The 24,464-nt window shown below is 40.7% G+C and overlaps 1 protein-coding gene across 18 annotated transcripts in view; it reads left to right on the forward strand.

The window, feature by feature from the left end:
• RBMS3 (RNA binding motif single stranded interacting protein 3) overlaps positions 1-24,464 on the forward strand; it is a 1,606,934-nt gene that overhangs the window by 908,898 nt on the left and 673,572 nt on the right. Inside the window, exon 1 of one of the 18 annotated variants that reach the window (XM_062215621.1) lies at positions 8,278-8,298. The exons of the other annotated variants lie outside the window; for them this stretch is intronic. The gene's annotated coding sequence lies outside the window, so the exon portion shown is untranslated. Of the gene's footprint in view, positions 1-8,277; positions 8,299-24,464 lie in introns of those variants that run through there. 18 annotated transcript variants of the gene reach the window in all.

Raw genomic sequence — 24,464 nt, forward strand, 5'->3', positions numbered from 1 at the left:
GATGGAGTGACTTTCACTATGCTGATGCATTGCACTAAGGGTAAAATGAGGCTGGAGGGTGGGTGATGGTTAATCTGGACTCCATGTTGGATCGGATGGACTTCAACCCCTCCCTTTGCCTGACTCTTGTTTGCTTTTTAGCCTGCTTCCTGGTGGGTAGAACTGTGTTTTGCGCGTACCATCACACTCCAGCAAACTGCATCCTGTGATGTGATGTCGGTTGCTTGAAACTGGTTTTCCCCTCACCACTTGGGTTGCCTTTGCTCCTGCCTACACAGTAGCTGCACAGTGGTGCTTCTGAAGGTTGGGCAGGAGCAGTTAAATAGACACAGTGTGTCAGGTGCAATGCTGTTGGTTTAAGTCAGCCTCTTTATTAGCCCTCCGCTGTCTTCTTGAGCAGCTCCATTTCTTAGCTGTTAATGAGCAATTCCTGTAGGCCTCGGCCAACTCCAGGGGCCCTCAGGCTGCCCTTGGTGGTCAGCTGTGCTGAAGATGAATGCAAACGTGCACAGGGAGTTTGTGATTTAATCTGCATTGGGTGATGTCTAGATGTTGAGACGTGTAAAGGACCCCCAGTAATAGAGCACAGGTTGAAAACCAGTAGCCTAGGAAAAACAGAAAAAAAAAATAATTTTGCGTTCCACATCCCTGTGGATGCCGTTTCGCCCTTATTACCCTGCTGCCAACATGACTCACCTGCCTTCACTTTCTCTGAGACTCTTCCCTCACCTGCGCCTTGGCTGCCAGCTTCAAGAATACTTAACGCCCAGAGTTGCTCACTTCCAGATGAGAGAGGCATTCTTTCCCACGAGTCCCATGAAAAGACCCAGGGAGACGTTTAATTGGCCTGACTGGGGCCTCAGTGTCTGTCCATCTGTCAACCAGTCACCATAACCAATCACCCCTGTGTCCAGTCACTCTCCTATGCCAGAGCCACTTCCTTGTGACAGCGGCTGAGCAAACTCCCGACTGCCTGCTCTACTGAGCTAGGTGCTCCTCCCTGTTATCACGTCCATTAAGGGCACCGTGATAGTTGCCAACAAGAGTGGAGCAGAACTCAAAATAGTTCTGAAGCCATTTAAATGATGGTGTTCCAGCAAGCACCTTACTAGAATAAAGTGACTCTCGTTAACATGTATTTTTGACCAGCCTCTGTATATTGACCCCGTTTCAAATGTGATGCCTTCAACCTGCAACAGTCCTGATTCTTCTATTTGGGCACTGGATTTGAGGGGAAACCAAAAGCTATAGTGAAAAGCCTCCGAGGGTCCCTTTCTAATCTACTTCTAACTAGTTTTGCAGCCTTGGACAAGTCCCTGATGCTGCTCTATCAGCTGTCTAGTCTGAAATAGAGAGAAAACCTATCCATCACACAGGGGTAGTGTGAGGATTAAATGAGATAATGTTGATGAGATAATATTGAAAAGTACATCAAATGCAGCTGTAAAGTATTATTCAGGCTTTCCTGGTTGGCCAAAAGGTATATGCTGTTATAAGATAAATATTAAAATGCATATGTTTAGTGATTAATTTTATACTAACTTTTTTCCTGATATACATACTTTTTTTGCAGATCTGATTTGCTTGCAGAGCATGTTTCTGCTAAAAATTTTTGTTGAAAATCTTAAAATAAGTTTTTTACTGACCATTCTTAACCATTCAGTGTAGTGTCAAAACTAAAATGTCTAAAAAAAGAAAAGAAAAATGTATAAAACCAAAATGTATTCATACAGGAATATACATATTTTCTAAACACTCCACTGGTATTCAGGATAACATCTCTTATTTGATTTTGTAATCTTTGGAACAGGTCTGCTAGTTTAACTTTCTTCAACCTCCAGTGCAGCATTTCTGTTTTTTCTACCAGGAGAATTTCTTTCAAGGTCAATCTCAAATTTATAGCCTCCTTTGTATCTTCTGTGATAGAATTCTTCTTGCTATTCTTTGTGTTTCCCTCTAAGTATTTGAGTCTCTCTCCCCACACCCCTTACACACACACATACACACACACATAGGGACATGGGTCATCAAGTATTGCACATGCCATATTTCATTTCATTTATTTGCTTTTAAGATTTATTGGTTTTATTTATTTGAAAATGTATGTATGTGAGAGAGAGAGAGAGAGAGAGAGATACTCCATCCACTAGTTCACTACCCAATAGTCTACAACACTCAGGACTGCACCAGGTTACAGCAGGAGCCGGGAGCTCCGTCTTGGTCTCTCCAGCATTTCAGCCATCTTCTACTCCCTTCCCAGGTGCATTAGCCATAAGCTGAATCAACGTGCAGCATCTGAGACTCAAACCCCAGTTGGGATACCAGTGTCACAAATGATGGCTCAACCTGCTGTACCAGGTGCTAGCCTCACACATGCTGTACTTTATGAAGTTTGTTTGTTAATTGCTTTTCCCCTCCAATCAGTATTTTTTTTTTTAATGTATGAGGCTGAAAGAGACAAAGACAGATACACAGAATTTCAGTTCTTTGGTTCAACCCCCAGATACCTGCAATGTTCAATGCTGGGCTTGGACACAAGCTGGGACCTGGGGACACAATCCAGACCCCCCACTTGGGTGGCAGGAACTCAATTATTTGAAGCATCCCAAGGTGTATAGTAGCAAGAAGCTGGAGCCAGAAAACTGCTATCACTCAGCCAATCCAGTGTGAGATACCAGGTTCTAAATCCTTAGGCTGAATAGCTGCCCCGTTGTCTCCAGTTCATGAAAGTAATGACCCAATGTGTCATTTTATCCTCTCACACCTAAGAGTATCAATACATACTGTTAATCCAGTAAATGTTGAATGAATGATCAAATTAAGACATTGATTTCTGAAGTTGATGAGAAGTTAGAGTAACAAGGAAAAGGTCAAAAGAAGATTATCAGATTTTTAGATCAATTGATTCATTGAGATAGAGCTGATCTTTCATGCTAGAACTGAAGAATAAATTCGTTTTGCAGGAGCCAGAGTGGGGGCTTTTCTGACTGCAAGAAAGAGCAAAAGTCAGTGAGGATTTGAAAGCAGCAGCAAAGGGGCGGGATCATGAGGAATGTGAGTCCCAGGTGAATGGTGTGTAGCCTGTCACTCAGGGCATTTCAGCCAGGCTGAAGAATAAAGAATAACCAGAATCTACTTGGCTTTAGTGGGAGAGTGGCACAGTTCTGTGTGTGTGTGTGTGTGTGTAAAATTGATTTTTAACACTAGCTAGTACTTGGACTTTTCTTTTAAGATTTTATTTATTTATTTGAGAGGTAGAGATACAGACAGTGAGAGGGAGAGATGGAGAGAAAGGTCTTCCTTCCGTTGGTTCACTCCCAAATGGCCGCAATGGCCAGAGCTATGCCAATCTGAAGCCGAGCCAGCTGCTTCTTCCTGGTCTCCCAGGCAAGTGCAGGGGCCCAAGCACTTGGGCCACCCTCCACCGCCTTCCCAGGCCATAGCAGAGAACTGGGCCGGAAGAGGGGCATCCACACGGGATGCTGGCACCACAGAGGATTAACCTACTGCGCCACGGTGCTGGCAGTACTTGGACTTTTAAAAACATGTTTAGCATATCATAAATATGGTTTGTTCTGAAAAACGGCAAGGAATGCTATTGTAGTCAACAATTCTCAGGTGGTGCTGTGTGTATTTTGTTGTCTATAGGTTACAAAGTCAGCTGTATGGGTTACAGTGGCACAGGAATTATAACACATGGTGGTTACAATATGCTTGGTGTTATTCTAGTTGTGTTGTGTAACTTTGCATCTGTTAACTCGTGTTAATTCTCACAACAGACCATGAAGTCTTACTTTTGCCTCCATTTCATAGATAAGGAGATTGAGGCACAAAGGGACTAGTTTAATTGTCTATGTCACACACATTAGTAAATAAGCAACAGAGCTAGGATTGAGAATGGTCCGTTGAGACTTCAAATTCTATACACATCAGCAGCAGTATTCAAAGTTAGACTGATGTCAGTCTGCAGTGTTTATCACTGGCCTGCAATAAGTGCAGAAATTAAGGGTAAGGATGTAATCAGCGGATTTGTCCCATCGATCAAAGGTAGATCAGTAAGAGCATTGGCAAGAGTGTTGAATTGCCTGTGACATAAGTGCATGTGAGTCATGAACTGCAGAGTCACCTCTCAGCCCATGATGAATTGGGAGACAGAATGGTCCCTCACCGTGAACAGTTCTAACAGTGTTGCTCCAAGACCTATGCTTTGCTACCATTTGCTGCTACATCTCTTGATTCGCCACATGACACGTCATGTGCAAAATGTGTCATTTGCAATTTGCCTTGTGGAACCTCCTTCTGCTCCTTTGTCATCTCGTGGGTCACTGATGAACCAAGAGTAAAGCAAAGGTCCAGAAAGAGGAAGAGGCCATAGGAACTCCTGCTCTCACTTGGTGCTGCCAAGTACTTAGTCTGGGTTGCATAGTAGCATGATCCCCTTCCTGCAGCCATCCTGTAACACATCTAGAAATTATAAGCCTATGGGAGCATCAAGGGGGCACAAGTGCTAAACACTTAACAGCGTTTGTCTGCTCAAGTGGTCCAGAAGATTTGAATATGGTGTTATCTAGGCAAATAGGATGTGCTATATTTTTTCTCTACCAAGAAAATCATCTAGTCATATAGCCGTAGCCTACCAGCCTGGAGAAATGGGTCAGTGGTGGGGTTTGATAGAGTATCTGATAAGAGATGCCCAGCAGAGTTTCCCAGGCCCATCTAGTGTATGAAGAAAGGCACAGTTGTGTTGAGCGAGTGAGGAAAAGAGTATCAAAGGAATTGAAGTCGTGATTCCTTTCCCATTATTAAAAAAAGTCAGCATCAGCAACACATTATGCAATAGTCTATCTTCTAACCCATTATGATAACTCTCTCTGCCCCCTTCACTCTAACTAGAGGGTTTTATGTTACTACTCTGGCTAATGACTCTCTCTCCAGCTCAAATACCAGATGTATGGCCCTGGTGGAAGTGATATAAGTTGATTGTTGTCTTTTTTGTTATGTTGTTAATATCCCCATGTGTGTTTGTTATGCTATGTTGGCTATGGAACCAGAGTCTTTTCCCTTTCCTGAAAGAGAACAGGGCCCACAGCCTACTAAGAAATCAGAATCTTCCCTCTGCTCCCCGCCTTTCCCCTCTTCCCCCCTCCCCTCTTTCATTCTCTTCTCTGCCCTCTCCCCTCCCACTCACCTCTAACTGGAGAATTAGAAAAAAAAACATGTGATAACAAGTTATAGTGTTGAGTAAATATAGCCTAGAGTGAGCATTTCTTTGCCATGGATGGAATCATAGCCCATAAAGACATTGTTAAGGCTCACAATTTTCACCAGGTCCACATGTTCCTACAAACAGGTCACACACATGGAAAGCATGAGCAATTTTGGAAAGACATTTCATTCTCATGATATCTTAGTCAAAAGCAATAAACATTTCATTTCAAATAAGCCTCCAACTTGTTCAAATAGAAGATGCACACTTACTTTGAGTATATTACTTCATGACCAATAAAAGGGAATAGACAAGCAATTGGCCCACAACACACAATGGCATGAATGTTCCCATTCATGTAGCAGTGTATATGTAAAAGCATGGATTTCTCCTTTGTTGATTTCTTCCTTAATACTTAACTACTTTTTGCCTCTTTATTTTTACAAAGTTTCATTTGTTGCTTTGTTATCTAGTATTTATTTATTATTTCACTTGAAAAATTGTCTCCTACCTGTGGGGAAGGGAAAGGGATATATGAAAACTAATTATCCAAATGGTTCAAAGTTCTTCTATTAAAACTAAAAATCAAACAGCTTGTTTTGAGTATCTACTGTGTTCATGAGGTTCTGGAAGCAGTGGGTTTTCTTGGTTTTGATATAATACCTAGATTATAATGTGATGTACTAAAATACATTTCCAGTTTTAACATAAATTACAGATATGTGAGCATTCAGAATTTTCCCCCACTAATTTAATTTATTTAAAAGGCACACACACACACACACCGTGAGATCTTTCATCTCCTGGTTCACTCCCCAGATGCTCTCAATGGCAAAGGCTTGATCAGGGCATAGCCAGAAGCCTGGAGTTCAATGTGGGTCTTGCTTGCAGGTAGCAGGGAGCCAAATACTTGAGGCATTCCCAGCTGACTCCTAGGGTTTGCATTAGCAGGAAGCTGTAATTGGAGCAGAGCTGGGACTCAAACCCACGCACTCCAATATGGGATGTGGTTTTCCTTCTACAACAAATACCCACCTCTTCCCGATTTCTCTTCCATTTATATCCTCTATCCATGCTAATACTACTTAAACTAGCACAAAGATATTCTTTACAATTTTAAAGTCCTTGTAAAATCTAGATAGAACCATTCTGGATTTTGTTATTTTTCTCCTGTTTATTTTACTAAACCTATACAAGCAAACTAATACTGTCTGGAGGTGATTAATGAAAAACTGTAACCACCCACACTCATCTGTACATATTATTAATGGCCCGTCTGATGAGAAAACAACACAAAACACAAGAGAAAACCTGTTTTCTTACTCAGGGGATGATGTGTAACTGTCACAAAGAATAGCTTCGTGACCCATCCTCACTTCTCTGCTTCTGTACCTAGGCCTTTCAGGACACATGAGCAGCCTCCAGGGTTACCTGTCACAGATGATATACTCTGTGAAAATAACAATACCTGTTATTTTTAGGATGCTGCTTATATGGGGAAGCTGATCTTTTTGCCAAGATAGCAGTTACTGTTTTGATTCCATAAACAAGCAAATGTGATTTTTTTTAATCACAAGAATTGGCACCCGAGTGGAAATACTGCTTCCCTGAGAATGCCTGCGCTCTCTCATGACTTGTCTGAGAAGGAGAGAGTCACAATCTGGCTCTGACATGGGGTGCACGTCTTTTGACTCTCAGTGTTTCCTCAGGCTGTTTGTCCCTTGAAGATGGTGGAAAGGCTGGAGAAAGTTATTTCAGTAATGCTAATCTTTCTTCCAGGACACTTGTAAATTGATTTGCCAAGAAGGTTTCTCTCAGTCTCCAAGCATGCTTTCAAAATCAATGCAGATGGCCAGTTAAATTTATTGTGGTGCAGACTCAAACTGTTGTGCGTGGGCTGCACTCTGGAGTCAAGAGTTAGGAAGGTATTGTTAGCATAGAATACAGAACTCCACCCTGAGCCTCTTCAGGCCAGTCATCTTAGCTTCCTTCCCTGGGCTCCACTGAGTATCTGCCAGTGAACTCTAGGAGCTAAAGCAGGTAGGTGTAATTTGGCATCCAACTACCCACATTCCAACCATGAATCAACTCCTTACTAACAATATGACCCTCGTATGGTGGCTTTTCCTGTCTTAGTGTCTCTAGCGATCAAGTGTGGGCCATATTAAGACTTGATTTGTAGAATTATTACCAAGCCGGAATGAAGCAACGTGTCAAGGATATGAAGCATTTGGTCTATGGTGAACAGCTAGGACTTGTTAACTCTATATTAAGTATGTTTATGTCCACCATGCTTTGAAGTGAACTTACTCAGAGGCAGTTGGGAAGGAGTCCAGATCTGAAGGTGGAATTCTAATTTTGTTTAAACAAGAGAAACACATACAAGTCAGAAAGGAGCAGAGATACACATTGTAAATCACCTCTAACAGACTGAAGGAGGGCAGGGCTGGGAGGTAGAGGCCCCCTGCTACTATTTTGCGGGTCTGAAACTTTTTGTTCAACTCCCTGTTTCATGAAACAGCATGAGAAGTTTTGCTTCCAACCATGATAATGTGATGCCTTCGCCAGATTAAATTAGCAAATATGGCTCTGCCTTGTTGTCTGGCATCTAAACCAGAAAGTGCGAGAAGAGATGGGAGTGTTTCCAAGGCTTGGAGCCTTGAAACCAACAGGCAGCTTCCTGCTCCCCCAGGGCCTCTGACATTCCTCAGTGTTGTGAGCTGGGAGGAGAGAAATGCTTTTTAGTTGGCTCGGGTTACCTTGTTCTGGGTAAAAGAAAAAGTATTAGCGTATGTTCCTTGTCACCACAGCTCCAGCTGTCCCAGTCAGCACTCTTGAGTCAGAGATATATGATCTTAGAACTCCTGCCATTAAAAAAAAAATGTGTTGCCAAAGGAACCTCCCCATCTGACACCCTGCTTCCTGTCTCTTGTGTGTGACAGGAAGGTGAAGAGTGAGAGCCCGAATAAAGGGTACTCATTGGTGAGCAATGAGACCTGCACTGGCTGATGGGCTGTAGGGTTTGCCATTCAGAGAGACCACGGGTGGAAACATGAGTCAGACTCTGTGGGCATCTGATCTCTGAGCAGAAGGTGAGATGACCACAGGCGATGAGAATGACCAGTGGACCTCCACGGCTGGTCCCCTTCTCCAAGATCTGGAGTGTCTGGATAATGTTCAGGTCCGAGCCCCACAGTTTGTCCCATGCCTTTACTGACCCCACACCCAACACCTTCCACACTCAAGTACAAAATCTCCTTTATCCTCAAGTGTTCTTGAACTTTTGTTTTAACATTTTCACTCAAACCCCAATTTAGATAATCTAGAAAACACTGTTTCTACTACAGCCACTTCACGCAGTGGGGTGTAACCCACGGACGCCAGAGGGCTGTCCTCGTTGCCAGTTTCCGAACGCTGACCATGTCATCTTTGAAACCCCATTTGTGAATCCCATGGATATCCAGAGCACGCCGCCCACTGCTTCTGCACACGGTGCTCACCACGGCCCACACTCATCCCGCTGCCTTCTTGCTGGGGTCAGTGGTCCAGACCCTCACTTCTTGGCTCCCTGTCCTCCCGTGATTTTTCACTTTCATTCGACCTCAGCCTCCCAGCCACCCTTCCTATAACCATACCCAGATCCTGTCATTGTCAATTACTGAGCACCCTCTCTAATCCCTTCCTGTTTTCCCAGCTCCGGGTATTCTCCAATCAACACTTAAAAATATATCTTCTCAGGGAAATACATGCGGTTGCTTTTATTACTGTTTCTGTGTTTGCTCATTGTCCTCATGTCCCCACAGCTCTTAGCACTCAGATTTCATGGAAAACCACTATTATATTCTTACATCTGCTTATATAGACTTGCTGGTCTCTCCATCCTTTAAATTATTCTGGTAAAATCCTAACACTGGTTGCATCCATCTCTCTTCATTTGCCTGCAAGCACATGCCTAGGGCTGGTTGGGAACGCTCCACCTGCTGACTGATGCCACTTTAGCATCACAGCCATCAGCTTCACGTGGGCCCTCGGCACTGCCACACAGGCTGTTCTGTTTCCCTGGTCTTTCCATTCTCCCACTCAGCAAGATGACTAATTTTTACATGTCGCGCCTCTTTCCTCCAGCCGATAATTTGGTTTGCTACTTCACTGAAAACACAGAAGCAATCAAGAGAGAACTCAGAATGCTTCCCTACAACATCTTCAGTCCGTCCACACCACCCACTCCTGTCCCCACACGCTTCCTTCTCTCCTGTCATCGTGAGTGAATCACGCTGTCCTAGCAAATGTCAGCTCCTCCACCCATGCACCGATCCCATCCCATTCTCCCCATCAGTTACTTCTCCCCTTTCAACCCAATTATTCTTGTCATTCTGCAGACTTGCTCTAATGCTTCCCACCTTAAAAATAAGCAAGCAAGCAAGCGCTCAGCTCTGTTTCATTTCAGTAACTACCTAATCTCTCTGCCCCATTGTAAAGCAAAACTTTCAAGGAAGGAGCCTACCTGCTATTTCCACTTCCTCTCTTCCTGTTCTCTGTTGATGTCACTCCAATCCCACTTTCATCCCTAGCACTCCAGCAACTGATTCCTGTCATGTCACCACAGGGTTTTGCACTGCATAGTCCAAGGCACCATCCCCAGTTCGCACTGACTTTTAGACTTGGGAAACTTTGACACACTTAATCAACTTTAGTTTCCTAAAATGAGGACCATGGGAGACGTGGTCCTTTCTGGTGCCCCCTGCGGGCTCCTGGCTGCTGCTTATCAACCTTGCTGGCTGGTGTTCCTGTGTTTCTACGTGAAAAGGCTGTGGTACTCAGTGTCTGGACTTCAGGTGTCTTTGCCTTCACTCATCCCCTTCTGAGCTCATCAAAGTTCACATCTTTATATACCATCTATATGTTGATGTTTCTCAAATTTGTATCACCAAGCGTCACCCAAACTCCAGAACTCTGAGGAAACTGAAAAATAGCACTTCCATTTTGTGTATTAAAAAAGAAGTCTAAAGTTAATGTCATCATTCCCCCTACACCTGCTGTATCCTCAGTCTTTACATTCACAGTGAAAAGTGACTGGATCTTAACCTGATTCACCTAAACCTGTATTACTCTTTAATACATTTCTCCTACAATGTGTAAGCAAATATTAATGGCCCTCCTTAACTGTCCCTCACCATTTCCATCGCTAGATCCCCAGTGCAAACCATATCGCTCTTTGCTTCTATTATGGCAGTATCATTTTGACTGATCACTTTGCTTGCATCTCTCCCTCCAGTAATGTCACCTCTGCCCTGGAATCAGAGCAACCCTTTTACCACACTTACCCATTTATGTCATGTTTCTGCCATAAACCTTCCAAGTTTTTTTTGTCACATTCTAAATAAAAGAAGATTTTATAAACATACACAACACCTGCTGCTTCCTTGTATCATCGTCCTCTATTTTAATTTATCATATCCTAACCACACTTACCTGTTACCTCTTTTTTGTATTGAAACTCAAATCTTCTTCCTGCCATTCTCATGTCAATTTATCTGTTTTTATTTATTTATTTGTTTTTAAGATTTATTTTATTTATTTGAAAGCAGATTTACAGAGAGAGAGAGAGAGAGAGAGAGAGAGAGAGAGAGATTCCATTCACTTGTTCACTCTCCACATGGCCACAATGGCCAAGTCTGGACCAGGCCAAAGAGCCAGGAAACAGGAGCTTCTTCTGGGTTTCCCATATGGGTACAGGAGCCCAATGGCTTGGGTCATCTTCTACTGCTTTCCCAGGTGCATTAGAAAGGAGCTGATTCAGCAATGGAGCAGCTGGGATTTGACCCGCCACCCATTTGAGATGCCAGTGTTACAGTCCATGACTTAACCCATTCTGCCACAACACTGGCCCCTGTTTTATTTATTTAAACTGTGATGAATTTTTACTGCATAGGAAAGAACTCTGTCTATCTGTCTATCTATCCAGCCATCATCTGTCTGTAATATATGGGTATCACCCTTCCTTCTGCCCCAGTTTTTGAAGTACATTTTCCTGCTTAATTCTTCTTATCTTAAAATCACTGGAGATGAGTAGATAAATAGTTTGCTTATTGTCTTACTCTCCACAATAAAATATAAGCTAAGTATTTGCTTTCTGTGTTTTGTTCATCACCAGAATCCTACCGCTAACAACAGTGAATGGCACATGTCAGGTGCACAGTAAATATTTGTTGAGTGAGTAACTCATGGAATAAAGGAATGTAGTATATTCCTGACCACTGGTCCTTTTCCTCACTACAGCGCTTAACCCCAGTTTGCTTTCCAGGAATGCCAACTTAAAGACACACTGTAGACACTGTTAGGAAACTTAGCATTTAACTGACACCAATTTGTCTGCAGTCCTCCCACCCCCACTTGAGGGTCAGAAAATTTTCCCGTGGCAATAAGATATCATTTTTTTCCTCCACATAGGAAAAGCTTGCAGACCTGATGTCTCCCTTCTTTTAATGTAGATATATCATCAGGCAATTTCCTGAAATATTGGTTTTAACATTAGAGAGGAATAGGATAGAGGGGATAACACTTAACTGAAAATTTAATCCTGTCTTGATTCTTTAAAATCTAAAGTGTCATTTAATTAAATCCTTTCTAGAAGTATCCCACCTCGAGAAAAATAGTGAAGTGATAACAGTAGAATCAGTTTGACACTCTAGCCAAGAGCAAAAAATTAAAATGTGCAAAGAGATGGAACTCTCAGGCTGCCCAATTCCTCTGTTTCCCAGGAATGGCTCTAAGCCACTGGATCCCATTTCCCTTATTTGCCTTTGGTTGGCTTTTTTTTTTTTCTGGATTAAAATATCTTCCCCTTGAGATCGTTGTACAGCGATGCCAGCTCTGATAAGACAAGTTTATAAATTCCATGAGAGAAAACAATGAGGGAAAAGGTCAGTCTTGAGCAGCAAGACTGCCCTGAGCTCTGTGTCTCATGCCTGCTCACGGCTGCTGAAGTCCCTGGGCACACATTTTATCACAGAGGCTGAACTGTGGGGGGAAAACCCCACCCCGCTGTGCATCTTCCTTCACCATGACTGTTGGCACCCATGAGTACTGGCTCCCTGGTCAGATTAGCAGGCAGTACAAGTCCCACTCACAGTCCTGACTCCACAGTTCCCTTCTGGCCAAAGCATGAGTGTCACACTGAGTTTGACAGTGAACAATAGGCTCAGCCAAAGTGCCTTCCTCAGTTATGGCGTGCACAATAGTGGAGGACGCTGGTTGTGACCACGGAGGGAAGAGGGAAGGTTCTACGTAAAAAAACAAGAGCAGTAAGCGCCAAGCTTTTGTCTGGTTGGAGGCTTCATTCTCATCCACTAAGTGAACATTGTGGTCTTCTGCTTTTGGGGAGCTCCGTTAGGAGACGTTGGGTCTTTGTCCTCAGTGGCTCCAGAATTGCTTCATCGTGGTGGGAGTAGAAGGTAGTGTCTGCTGGTGGATGAGAGGAGCAGTGGAAGTGGCAATTGAAAGCAGACAGCACACTCTGCAAAGGCTGTGTGTTTGTTTGTGAGGGCTTTGGTCGGGATTCTTAGGTGGTGGTCTTGCTAACGGAGATTAGAGAGATTTTAAGGATCCTTCCTACAAGAGCCTTTGGTACAAGTCCTGCAAAAAATTTTTGATTTATGCTTGCATGGCTTTGTATCAAATTCCATTCTCAGTGAGGGATAAACCTATGGGGGATTTTAAAAAGTCTTTTGAAAGTTGTGGATTGCAGGAATCCCCATCCTCTGCCTTTCCTGTATGGGCTTGGGGATTTCCAAGTTGAGGAAAAATGTCGCTGTTCTAAATACATAGATTTGGCAAACATGGTTTTGATACAACATTTACCCCAGAATGTTCTATTGCCACATCCTTAAAGAGATATTTTGTGATTTGAAAAGGGTTGCGTAGTCAAATGAGCTTGACAGACACTGTCTATGAGAATATATTTCGTTAAATCTAAGGTTCTGTTGATTGTAATAAGTGTATTGCTAGGAACAATGCTACCAGTTAAGCTCTGTTTTGATTATAAAGGCATCTTCATGGCAAAGTTTATTTTTAGGAAAATAAAAAGGATGTTTAAACTTAGGAACTACAAGGACTTTTCAGAAAGTTCATGGCAAATAAATATTATGAAAAAATTTTGTATGCATGGATTTGAAACTTTGCATCAACATAAACGTATCTTTTAGTTCTTTTTTCCACAAGCGTTTTGAAGTACCCTCTTACATGGCACATAACCTTTCTGGAACACCACAGATGGCATTAGTCTGTCCCAGATACTTATGGGTATTGCAGTGAAGAACTCCACTAAGATGTCTTTAAATTAGCATTTGCCAAAACAATAGATTCACCACATGACCTTCTATCATACTACCTACTCCACACAACATATTGTTAACATTTCTTTGAAAACAGCTGGTGGAAGATTATCTAGTACAAGCATGACAAAGACAGAAGATCCATTGAAAATTTTGAAGAACTAGTAAGAAAGAAAGAATAAGCAATGACTTGCAGAAATGTGTTAAGCTTTAATATGGGATGTCAGTATCACAGGTGGCAGCTTTACCCACTATGTCACACAACTCTGGCCCCACAGAAGTTTTTAAAGAAAATACATATGACAAGTCAGTTAGAGAAACTGCTAAAAATCCAGGGGGGGGGGGGAAATCAAGGGAAATATTCTATAAACTGTTAAATTTGTGCTAGAAATTCTGTGATTTTCTGGAGAAGATTTCAATCAGCAAAAGGCTGGGAAGGAGATCATCTGTGATTGTGACTGGTGAAAGTTTATGGGGAGCGACACAATTGTAAGACCTATTATTGCCATTGATATAATCTTAGCTATAAGCTCCAAACTTTTCCTGGGGTGGTGACCAAAATTATATTTGAAAAAGTTATATGGAGGGGCTTGGGGGGAGATAGAGAGATGGTTCAGATCGTTGGAATAAAATGTTCAGAAAAACTGAAATTAATTAAATTCCATTCAATATTTGAAGATTTATTTATTTCTTTAGAAGGGAGAGAGAAAGAGAGAGAGAGAGAGAGAGAATCATCCATACAGTGGTTTACTACCTGAATGGATACAATGGCCAGGTCCAGGCCAAACCAAAACCAGGAATCCGAAACTCCATCCAGGTCTCCCATGTTTGTGTCAGACTGCCTTCCCAGGTGAATTAGCAGGAGGCTGGATCAGAAGCAGGACACCCAGGACTTGAACCTGCCACTCCAATACAGGATGCCAGAGTTGCAAGTTCTGGATCAACCATTGCACCACACTGCTGGCACCTCACTAAATTCTGATCTGTAAAGTGGAGTGAGCAATACTGAGTAACAGAAAACCCTAGGAATCATGAATGCAATTGTCGAGGGACTTAGGGACCTAAGAATGTCAGAGTCTGTTATTCTGCAATTACAAAGAGAGAACTCCATGAAGTTATGTGCTCAATGAAATGTTTGTTGAAAATCTATCAAGATTAAGGCATAAAAAAGGAGAAAAATACATATACAGAAAATTAGGTTTTGTGAAATTAAACATTTACAGAAATATGAATTAATGACATGCAACTTGCTGACCACTGAATGTGAAGTATAGCTATGATATTAATATATAACATAATAGGTTAACTACAGCTATGATATGATTAAATGAAAAAATATTTTAAAAGGGAAAAAATTTGGTAAGATATAAAACTTAACCAAGTGGATATGTATATTGCAACACTTGAAATTATCTTATTCTTTGCTCTTTTGTTCATTCTCTATGTTATCTGGATAGGATCACTCATGATGCTAGAGTTGGTCTTTTTCATCATTGTATCCCAGCTCTTATGTTAGTTCATAGAACACTGGAGTCAGTTACTAAAGATTTGTACAGTATTTGCAAGGTGAATGAAAGAATACATAAAATATAATTTGGATTGGGCATTTGGCCTAGAGGTTAAGATGCAGGTTGAGAACACACATTGGAGTACCTGGGTTCAGTCGCTGGCCCCAACTCCTGACTTCAGGTTCCTGCTAATGCAGACGCTGGGAATCAGCAGTGATAGCTCAAGTCGTTGGGTTCCTGGCAATCATACAGAGTTGACCTTGCCCTCAGTTTCAACCCCATCAACACTAGCTGTTGGCCAAGTGTTTGGGGATTGAAGCAATGAGTAGTGACTCTTTCTCTCTCTCTCGGTAAACAAAAAAAAATATTATCTAATTCCCATTTATTACTTATAATCTGATAGTATGTCATTACTGCAGCTTTCGAATCTTTGCTTGGTAGATAATATTCTTCTGAAAATTCATTAAAGAGAATGTGGCATAGGTGATAAACTTCACAGATACACACAGATATCATGTAGAATGAAACATCAACCCTGCTCAGCCTAGTCAAGTGTAAGTCAGGTCATGTGACTTCTTTACCCTAATCCTTTAATGCCTCTTCCAAGTCCTCTTGGCCTCTAAGGCTCTCACTGCCCTCCCTACCCCCACCTCCATGGCTGAATCTTCTTTTACTTCCTGGTTCGCAAGAGCTGCAGCCACAGCAGCCTTCTTGCTTGTCTTCAGACATAATCTTGCTCCAGTTAATTTCTCTGTCTACTCCTTCTGAAATGCTCTTTCCTCTGGTAGCCACACCTCCTTCAAGACTGGGTCAGATGTTACCATTTCACTCAAGCCGCCCTGACCATCCTAGTCCACTTTATGAACTGCCCTCTTACCCAGCATCCAATCTCCCAGTGGTATTCCAGTGGTATGTTGGGCTTTGGGTCAGTCCATGAAGAAGGATGCATGATAGTTTCACATCCCAATTATCATTTTTAAGTCAAAACTGAAAAGTATCAGTAGTCAGCTATCATACACCCCTGTTGTGTTCCATTCCTGGTCATTTTCTGCCACGGGTGTTTCTGAGCCACCATTCCACCATCATCACCCTCTACCCCTAACTGCTGGATTAGGTACTTCACTTGTGTGTTTGCCATACATGGATGTACATCTGAAAAAAAATGTAGGGGTGTGTGTTTGTGTGTTTATGGATGCATTTGTATATAGGCATGTAGGGTATTGGAGAAACATTGAGTCAGTAGTCAAAATAAATATTTAGGGTCAAATCCTCATCTGTGCAATGGAGAGAATGCATATTTTACATAATGCACAGCATTTTCGTTAGGCAAAAATAAATTAATATATGTCAAAACACTCTAAAACTGGAGAGTCCTGAGTCACTTTCCATTATTGTTCTAACAGCTACAAACATTTGAGTGAATGAGTACATGGAATAGCATCTTATCTTTTTGTAAAATGTTCCAGTTTATTGTTTTCAAAAAAATCTTTGTTTTAATTTTCTCAGAAATTATTATTGACAATAGATTCATGGTAAAATTTGGATCCAGAGAAGATAAGTGACTTGTCTATGATAAAAATAATGCTAAACAACACAGATTTTCTCCTTTGAAGTTGCATGTCTTCTCTGCCCTACCATTTTTTCTCCACATAAACAATGAGCCAAATAATGAAATATTATGGAATGTAACTGGAACTGGATAGTCGTGTTGAAATAAAAGTAAAGAATCATTACTGCATGCTGAATCCAGGGAGGAAATTTTGCTAAGAGAGATCATTGTATTCTCCTATAGTGTCTCTTAATAGATTTCTTTGGTGAGCTAAAGCGTATTACTAACACAGTGGAAAACCGAACAAGTTTGACAGGTGCTCAGCATGACCAATGAGGGGCAGTTGGAATTCTGATTGTGATACCCTGAATGAGATGTTATGTAACTCATGTGTATTCCAGGCAGGAATAATACACAACCACAAGTTAATCACAAGGAAGCATCAGAGGAATCCAAAGTACAGAGAATTGTTAAAGCAAAGCAAAACAAAACAAAATGAAAAGCCTGTGTTCTTTAAAAGCATCAATGTCACAAAAGACAAAGGAAAAACCAGAGACATCTTCTAGGTTAAAAGAAACTGAAGAGACATGATGACCAGAGCACTGGATGTTGTATGGTAGGAGGAAAAGGCTACTATGATCATTATGTGGTTAGATGGCAAAATTGATGTACCAATTCCGGATTATTATATCAAAGTTGGAGTTACTGTGCTATAGTCACATAAGACAATATCTTTATTCTTGGGAAGTTCAAATTGAGTTTCTTAGGGCTGGAAGCCAGGACTTATCAATTTACTCTTAGATGATTTAGGAGAAAAATGCTTTTTAATAGATAGATTGAGGGACAGATAGATTGGATTAGACCTGGACAGACAGAAATATACATTTTAAAGCAAATGAGGCAAATGTAATCGGTGAAACTAGGGAAAGAGTGTATGCATTTTTTGAATATTCTTTGTAGTATTCTTGTAGTTTCTAAGTTTGAGATTGCTTTCAAATAATTTGTTTTAAAAAATAATGAGACACAGTAGTTGAAGCTTCTGTTTATTTGACTTATCTGAAAGAGTTTATTTTCTTTAGTAAATACCTAACTTACAATCAGGCAGGGACTTAGTCTCTTGGGAAAGTAAGATGTTTTGTGCATAAAAATAGCAATACAGAGGTGTTTGATATGTTAATATTTTACTGCATTTTCATTTTTATTATTTATTATTAATGAAATGCAGTTGTCTTTGAAGCCTGCTGAGTGTTTAATAATGAAATTGTGCATCATTCATTTTCAAATGTCTGTGCCCCATATGTGTTAGGAACACAAATGCAATATGCACTTCAATTCATTCTGTGAAGGGAAAACTACAGACGGAGTTAACCGACTGATGCTCTTTAACTGTATGTTTGTATGTACAGTTGCCAGATTCACTTAGCCGGTTCTCAGAGTATGTGTTGTCTGCAGAGTGCCCATTGCCTGAGCTTTTGACTATGTGGACCTAGATGTCTAGTTAAGGGTTCTTGAGGTATAGCATGATTGAGTAGTGTGTTTCCTGTGGTCCATAGTTGAATGTATTCATTTTCAAAGATTGATTATATTCTTCCTTAAGATCCCAGGATTCTATACGAACATTTGAATAAATTTGTTCTTAAATTATGGGGGAAAATTGCACATATTCTTACATCGTTATTGTGATGCTTGGTTCTCCCCAACTTTTGCTATTGTATTCAGCATGTTTGATGAAATGCTTGTCCTTGGCTAGTTTGGAGTGAGTCAGTGAGACTGTAGTGCTCACAGGAAGCAACAAAACACTTAAAGGAGCCATCTTCTCAAACTCTTTGCCCTCACTTGCCTGCCTTCTTTTCGCTTCACTGCCCTATAGTCTTTTCTTCCTCTACTTGCTCTTCACCTCTTCCTCCACTTACAGTTCTTTTCTTCCAGGCTCTTCTTTTTTTCAGCCACAAGTGAGCTGCAAGCAGGTGATTCCACAACCACAGGGTCTGCCTTGCTCTAGGACCCATTACAGAATAAATACAAGAAAAGCTTCCATGATGGCCAAGTGTTTAAATTGTGGTAAGGAAGGAAGGATGTGGGAGAGACTGCTTTTAAATCTTCCTACGGTCTTAGGGGAATTATGCACATTCAGTGTTGTTAATAAGAGTGGAAGCTCCAAATTTGAATGGACTGAGTTTAAATCTTGTCGTCATCACTCGATAGCTATGTGACCCTCAGAAGCCAACCTCTCTGAACCGCACAGTTCTCATCCAGCAGACGGAGGTAATGATAGCACTGATTCTCGGGATATCTGTGGGGCTGAAATACTGCCTAGTGTACTATCAGTATTGTCATTTTACTCAGCAGTGCTGTTTTTTGATACCACTTTTTGAAGCACTCACCTTTCAACTCCAAGACTTTTCCAGATCTTTTAGGAGTAGTGAGCAGATGGATGCAAATTGTGTGAAGGAGCTCATGAACAAGTTAGACAAATTCTTGTCCCTCCATATCTCTTGCATTTGAGAAGGTATCGATGGCCAATGTCTCATCAAGTGCACTGCATAGAACCATGTGCCAGCTGTTGGCATCCATAAAAGTCTTTGATAATAACCAGATTTTGGTGTGCCCAGAGCCAGAGTTATTTTTGTGATTTGAAAATTCTTCTGAATCAGAGATGAAAAGATCTTTTTCAGATCTTCCCTGTTGGCAGAATTCCAGTCAGCACACATGGTTATTGCCCATCGTGAGTGTTTGTGACTAAGACTTCTGGAAACGCTGTCAAGATGGGTATGCAGTGAGAAGTGTTCTTGGTGCTCAAAAGACTGCCAACTTCCAAGAATATTATGTGCTGCAATTGTGAAGTGACCCAAGAAATGTTTACATGACATGCATAAAACCAAGAGCCATGAATCTCAACCATGGTGTGTCGACGCACAAGGGAACACTTACCAAAGGGAGACTGTGACTTAAATGGTCAGAACTCAGCTTTGAAGAGGAGGATTTCAGCCCTTTTCTGACAATTTTCTGTTGTACATCTGGGAAATGCGTGTTGAGACTGTGAATCACTTTGTAGCTCTGTTCAGAAATGGGTTTCTGTTTCCCATGTGCCCAGGTTGCCAGTGCCAGGCAGTGTTTCTGGCCACATGCCAGCTTTGGAAAAATCATTGCTTCATATGCTGAACTTCTTCTTTTCTTCTGATCTTGTCTTTTCCTCCTTTGCATGTCCCTGGAAATTTTTACTCCCTTTAATAAGTGGTATGGCATACTCACTTGGAAGAGATAAACAAAGCCCAAATCTCAAACAGCTGTGACCTTATGTTTATATATGTATATGTGTATGTATATGTATATATATATACACAAATATAAATAAATACATTTCTATTTTTATATGTTTTTATCTCACAGGCTCCTACCAGTAATAATTTGGTAATAACTTGAATTCAAAACTGCTTTTAACAGAAATAAGGTTCTTAAATCTGTAGACTTAGGTACAATTTAGGTAAGCATTCTGATTAAGAAATATATGTTCTGGGAGACAAATAAGAGGCATCACATCTATCAAAATCTTGAAAGATTGTGGTTTATTTGCCTCTCATGAAAAAAGGCTGAGACAAACACTCCAGGGGTGCACTGCTGCTCACTTTGGCTTTATCCTCATGGTCTCAAAGTAGCTGCAGAACCTCCAGCATCATGACCTGATTACATCAATATCCTACATCCTGCCCTTGTTAAAGACCTGTTAAAGCCAAAGGGGGACACAAGCTGAAGATGTGTGTCAGCGAGCCTATAACCTTGATTAGAAAAGTAAGATTTGTTTTTCTGACAAACATCCAGTCAACCTATTTCCAGTTAAGACTTGTTGGCCAGAATTGTCCTAGAACCACACCTAGCTAAAACATTGTGAGGCAAAGTGGGGAATAGTATGAAAGATGGTAGCTGAATGAGCTAACAACTGTGTTTGCCACAGATCCTAGGAGAATAATGGACTATGTTTGTTCTAGGATGGCCAAATGGATTGGTTTTAAACAGAGAAAGGACTTCTAGGCATCAAATTATATACAAAGGGACTTCAAAACACTCAGGGAAGAATGAAGTTAAATGACAAATTTAGGAGCAGGCATTGGAGCACAGAATGTTAAGTCCCTTGTTGGGGCACACACTTCCTATGTCAGAGTGCCTGGTTTGAGTCTTGCTGCTCTGCTTCTGATCCTGCTTCCTGCTAATGCACCTGGACACAGTGAGTGATGGCCCAAGTACCTGGGTTCCTGCCACCCATGTTAGAGACTCATCTGGAGCTCCTGGCTGCTGGCTTAGACCTGCACCAGCCCTGCTCCTACTGTTGCGGGCATTTGAGAAGTAGCAAATGGAAGACCTCTCTTTCTTTTTCTCTGTGTCTTGCTCTTTGTCACTCTTTTTCAAATAAATCATAGATAATCGTTAGAGATTTAAAAAATAAGTTTATTTTGGCACAAAAAATTGAAGTCCACCCAGAGTGTTTTTTTTTTTTTCTTTATACGTTTTCCATGAAATTTTTGAATACCACAATATATGTATCAGATTGTGGAATTCAGATTTCAAGGATAATAAAGCACAAAAATATCAAAAGTTTTGAAGATTCAGAAGCAGAAAGCTTGTTACATTTAGCAGAATGTTCAGCTGGAGCAATAATTGTAACTTTTTAAAAAGTGTCTTTTTTCAGCCCCTCTGAGGAGAAAAGTTTGATACACCTATAATGCAAGTGAATGTCACTATTTTGTCCTGAGACATATAGTTAAATTCAATTCAGAGAATATTTATGGGCTCTCTACTGTGCACAAAAGCAATGTGCTGATGCCACAGGGACTCTGCACATGGTGAAACATGGGTGAACTCTAAGACCTTAGGCTAAGTGAAGTAGGCCAGACACAACAAGACAAAACACTGCATGGTGCCATTAATACGAGATATCCACAGTGGTCAGATTGATAAATGGAAAGTAGAAGTGTAGTTACTAGGGGCTGAACAGAAGGAGGGAAATAGAGAATTATTGTTAGTGGGTAGAGAGTTTTAGTTCGGGCAGACAGCGTTCTGGAGATTGATGGTGTAATGATGGCACAGCAAGGTGAATGTACTTAGTGCCACTGAGTTGTCCACTTAAAATATTGAACATGGTAAATTTTATGCTATGAATATATTACCACACACAAAAAAAGAAAAGATGGGAACAAAAGCAAAACAGGTGCCATCAAGGAATTTGGAATTTGCAAGGAAGAAGAGTGAACTCAATATGTTTAAATCAAGAGGAACATAATTAATAGCCCCAAAGGGAAGGTACAAATATGCACTTATGTGGAGACTTGTGGATGATTGCCACTTTCAGGGCTCTTTCTTTCCTGCCATTGTATTGACTTTTTACACTGAAGTCAGACAAATAAGGAAGTTCTTCTGCATTCATATGGTGTTTACTGGTTGGTAGGGGTTTCCAAGTTTTACAGATAAAATGATAGTGTCAATGGTGAGAAATATCGGAAACGCTAACATTTCCATGGAAGAATTAAGTGGACTCCTTTTCTTGGGGCATGAAGCTTGGACTACCAGTAGGATAACTGTAAGCCTGGAACCTTCTATATGACAGAAAGTGAATGCTGAGATCCAAGGATCTAGGAAATTCACTGTGTAGTCAGACCACTCAAGGCTTTAGGATACCATACTGATATAGTCAATAGTGCTGTGATCACAATTAGAGATGACGTAGTACAAAGAGAGTGGGAGAATGACAGCAAGATTCAACAGTTACCCTTGATCTTAACTGCTTGTATGATATGGACAGAAGTAGAGCAAAATTCAGTGGTGATTATTGACTGGAGGTGTTCCCATTTCTCCCCCCAAAAATTAGGCATACCTGCTATGAACAAATGAATGAGTAAATAAACACAAGAAATATTATCATTTATTGTCAAAATAGCCCACATTAATTTCAAATTATTAAAAATGCTGTATCATTTAATGTTAGTATCCAGTGTATTTTAGTAGAACACCATCACGTCATTGATTCAAAGTAGTTGCAAACTGTTATGTGTAGTGCTACATGAATGAATGTGTAGTGCCACATGAATGAAGTGCTACACGCTGAATTTCAGTCTTTGCATGTTCAACCTAACATGCTTCAGAAAGTTGGTGGGTTCAGATAAACACGACTTTTCTTTATGAGAAGATATTTGATGATTTCATTGGTTCAGAGCCATAGCAAGGAATATTGCTTCTGCTTACAACTGCTTATTTAAACCTAGGGCATGTTTTATGAAGAGAAAGACTAGGTGACTTTTCACTTGAGCAGTGATAATCACTTTTATGTCACAAAGGAGCATAGATATATAGAATGGCATTGGTGGGAACTTCCAATGAAGATTAGGGATGGGAATCTGCCTTCCTTTCAAATATTGCTTATAAGTAAAACTGAACTTGAATTCCATTTTCATTAAGCTTTTTTATACAGAGAAGTTCCCTTGACAGAAAAAACTAGAGTGTTAATATTTTGTTCTCCCTCAAGTTCAGACAGCTGCTTAATTTCTTTACTATCCTGTGGTCATGGCTACAACAATTAATTTTTTAAAACTGGAAAAGGGAAAATTGCCTCAAATTAAAGAAAGACAGCTTTGAACAACGTGTCCCAGAGTAAACTATTTTAAATGTCAGGAGTGTTAGCGCAGCTGCCTGCACTGTACTTTAGATCACAGCAGAGATAACGCAGTGGTGTGTGTTGGTTGTGGAGACTTGTGGATGATGGCCACTTCCAGGGCTCTTTCTTTCCTGCCATCGTGTTGACTTTTTACACTGACAGTCACAAAAAAGCTCTTAGTAATAAGCTGAAGACTAGCTTCTGGATATATGCCTGACAGAATAGCACATGCTACAGCCTTTGGATTCTGTGTAAGTCATGTTATAGCTCTCAGATCGTGTGGAGCTTCCACTATGTATGAAAACTTATCCTAATGAAGACAGAAGTTATTTGGAACATCATTAACCAAGAATTGAGACTAGTGCCCCACTCTCCAGCTGAAATGTATGCAAGCAGTAATCCAAATACACAAACAGCTCCTTTGCCTATCTCAGGAATCTGTTGAAATATTTTGAAGCATTGTATCTTGTTTGTGTAGTCCCTGCAGAATTTGTATTCAGTAAGTGTTCCTTGAGAGAACACATTAAGCAATGATACAAGTTTTTATGACATCAAAAACTAAAAATGTGACTAAAATTATATAGCACTTGTGAGACATACGTTGACTGTCATCCTATTTGTTTTTTTTTAATAATGGTGGCAATGAGTTAGCAATTCTGGTCTTTTCCTACTGATCTTGATTTCATCAAAATATTCTTGATTGTAAGAATAGCTCATTGATGATTCTGGAGACATAATCTTTATACCATGTCCTGTCTCTAAAATGTAAAATCTTTATTGATTCAGAACTGGTATTGCATTTTATGTTTTTCCAAGGGCAGGGCTATGCACTGTGTAATGCTTGCTCTCTGGGGCACAGACTTTACACCAAAGAATATTCAAGCTGGGTTGAAAAAGAGGAATTCAAATTGAGGTGTAGGATGATGAACTAGAGTTTACTGGCACAAAACAACTCAGCAGTTACAAGCAGAGGGAGATCAAAGACACAGTGATCTCATACAATAGTTATCTGCTGTTTATACTTTATTTACTGAGCATTTAATCTGTACAAGGCCTTGAAGCTAAAATAAAAGAGTGTAGGAAATCCTTGAATGTTCTAAGATAGGAGAGTAAAAGGGAGAGGCATTGAGCAGTTGGTCATAAATGAAGCAGATACGACTCGCTTTCAAACCAAGTGAAAAGATTATCAACAAACAAATAAACACACGATACAATATGGATCTCG

This window comes from Lepus europaeus, chromosome 2, assembly GCF_033115175.1.
Source record: "Lepus europaeus isolate LE1 chromosome 2, mLepTim1.pri, whole genome shotgun sequence".
NCBI lineage: Eukaryota > Metazoa > Chordata > Mammalia > Lagomorpha > Leporidae > Lepus > Lepus europaeus.